This window comes from Mesoplodon mirus (assembly GCF_964341445.2).
Source record: "Mesoplodon mirus genome assembly, chromosome: 16".
Classification (NCBI taxonomy): domain Eukaryota; kingdom Metazoa; phylum Chordata; class Mammalia; order Artiodactyla; family Ziphiidae; genus Mesoplodon; species Mesoplodon mirus.
In genome coordinates this window covers 77,469,369-77,472,203 of record NC_138992.1, presented here as the reverse complement: position 1 = coordinate 77,472,203, position 2,835 = coordinate 77,469,369, and the positions used below count along the sequence as shown (strand labels likewise).

Below are 2,835 nucleotides of genomic sequence, written 5' to 3'. Positions count from 1 at the left end.
CTTTGACCGAGGCCCCCTCTTTCCCCGGGGAGCTCCGTTTCAAACCGCTTGGCCTCAGGGCTGCAGAGTGGGCGGGGCTTATAAACATCCAAATTGCAGCAGCGAGCGCGTGAATGATTGCTTCCCCTCCGTGATAATAATGGCAGGCCTGCTGTCAAGCCGGGCTCCGTGGGGGATTGGAAGTGCTTCTCACAAGGGCAACGCCTCCAGCCAGGGCCTTCAGAGTGCCATTCCCATGTACTCGCTGGAACCTTCCGGAAACCGCATTCCTCTTCGGTTGGGTTGAGCAATGTGATCTCTCCCAGCCAGGACGCTTCCCAGACCACCTCGTCGCGGCCTGGGAACGGAATGTGACCAGGACGGGTTAACTCGCTGGGGCTCAGGGCTCCATTCCAGGCTGGGCCTGCAAGAGAGGAAAGGAAGGATTTTTCTCCTGAGAACAGTGTGGCAGGCCCCAGCATATTTCAAAGGATTCAAACTCTCTAATCTGGGGACTAGGGGCTGGATTTAGGAAGACAATGACATCACCTCTCCCACAGAGCGGCTGGAGTTGGCCTGGATTTTAGGTGAGGCGGCATTTGACAAATGTCAGAAACATCCACAGGACTCTTGCTCTCACGTTTGGAAATGGTCAGACCAAAGGAAAGTAACTGAGAAAGAGTGAGACGGTAACCCCGTGTTTTAAAATGCAATGGGAGGAAAAGGGAGGGAGGGAGGGAGAAAAAGAATACTTTTTGAGAAACGAGGTAGGGATTTTGAATATTATATGGTTTTGGATACATGACTTTATTTATTTTAAACAATGCAGTGAAGCGAGTCTCCATCCCATCCTATGCCATGGCAGACGATGCCTAGCAGGGCCCGGCACCAGGACCAGGGGCTCGGTGGGCGAGCCTATGATTCTGGGTTGTTCTCATGTACTTTGGTGAGTGTACGTGGGGAAGTTTCATAAGATGGAGGAGGGACAGTTCAAAGACGGGTGGTCTCTGAAGGTCAGAGGTACCACAGGTTTTATTTTTTCAGGCATATATTTGATCCAACTTCTATACGGTGTCAATTACAATTATTTCTCCCTGGACTGAATCTGTAAGCTGAAATTATGTTGGTTGTCAAAGATTTCTAGCCCAGAAGTCATGGAGAAAGCCCCGTTAGGGCCTGACATCCCCTGCGGTTGGTATTTTGACTTTGTGATCCGCTTCCTAGAATAATACCTGGAGACAGACAGGACGTCTGTGTGTAGAGTGACCGAGTCCAGCATGGGCTGGAAAGAACACGGCAGAGGGCAGCTGCTTTAGCCGCCGGCTTGGTCGGGTTTCCGCACAGGTTTTCCTCTATGATTTGGAGTTAACCATTATTTATATTTACTCATGCCTCTCAGTGTCTCGGTCAGGCATGCTTCCTGCATTTTTCTGGCTTCATTTCCCACCTTTTTAATGTAAGTCCTTTGGCCGTTATTTCAGTGAAGGCCCGTGACCTCATCTGAAAAAGCCTGTAGTTTAGCTACTCGTAGAATTCGGGCCAATCATTCTCTCACAACACCCTGAAGATGGGACCCTGTCCACTTCTGGTGTCTTTCTTTTGAGGAATGTGCTCCTGTTGCAGCATCTCTTCTCCGTGGCTACTATGGACAATTTCTTCCTCTCCTTCGTCTTTTGAACATGGCGAAGCGTGGATTTCTTGTTAACCTTTCTGGGTGGATGTGGTGAGATTCTTCCCCCTGAGTGTTTTCCTTTGGAGTTGAAAGCTCTCGGGGACCTTCCCTGTAAAATACTGTCTTACCTCCACTCTCCATGCCTTCCCCCCAGCCTCCTCTGATCTCGTTTTATCAGCGGAGAGATGGCATCCAGATGCATCAGATGAAACACAACCCGACTGCAGCCCGAATGAGGGAGAGGCAGTCATTGTTTCTCGTGTGACGGAGTGTCTGGAAGACGGCAGGCCCATCCCGTTTCGCTTTCTGCTTCATCCTTCATGTGTTTGGAGATGCCAGCTCCGGCTGTGTCCACAGCCACATGGGAGGAGCTGGGAGGAGAATCCTGGGACCTTCGGCTGGCAGTCCTGCTTCTCATTGGACAGAGCTGGCCCCTAGGTCACTGCTTCGCTGAGGGAGGCAGGAGGGCACTTCCAGCTGGGCACGTTGTGACCCCGACAGATGAGGACCCTGTGAGTAAGGACAGCAGAATGGGAACTGTGTCTGCAACAAGCAAACCCTCCCAGGTGTGTCAGGGTCTGGACTCCAACTCGGGGCTGACGACGCTGCTTTTTATGACCGTCTCCTTCCATCTCTCGGTCCTGGGTGACGTCCTCGGACACGCATTCTAGCTCATCAATTCTTTCTTCACCCACCTCTAACGTGGCTTAACCATGAATTCTACGTTTTAATTCCTGTTTTCTTTTCCCCAAGAGTTCTTTCAAATCTACCTACTCTTCTTTTAAAGTATCTTATTTCTCTGTGGATTCTATTCTTTCTTTGAAATTTTAAAACTATTTTTAAAATTTTAAAATATTTATTCTATAAGTTACTTGAGAAGATTGTTCTATCACTTCAGGTCTGCTGACTTGCTGTGATAAATACTTTCTCGTGTGTCATGAGACCCTCCCGACGAGGAGCTTCTCTCTCCTGCCACCTGTGTGGTCTCGATGGAAGGCTTGTCCCTCTGAGCAGCCTTGTGCTTCTTGAGCCCTCAGGTTCTTGGACGTGTGGACCCCAGACCACAAAGGCCCTGTCACGAGGTCTTGTGGAACACCAGAGTCCAGGCTGCGGTGTGGGCCTGGGCGGGCTTGCAGCTCATTTGGGCCCCTGTTTAGGGGCCCCCAATCCCCTCACATTGCCCC

General features: G+C 50.5%; 1 long non-coding RNA gene across 1 annotated transcript; it reads left to right on the top strand.

The window, feature by feature from the left end:
- Positions 1-308: 308 nt before the first annotated feature.
- On the top strand, positions 309-2,541 carry LOC309791712. The gene is made up of 3 exons (XR_014291547.1): positions 309-566; positions 809-925; positions 1,806-2,541. It is a non-coding gene; the product is annotated as an uncharacterized lncRNA (long non-coding RNA).
- Positions 2,542-2,835: the final 294 nt, after the last annotated feature.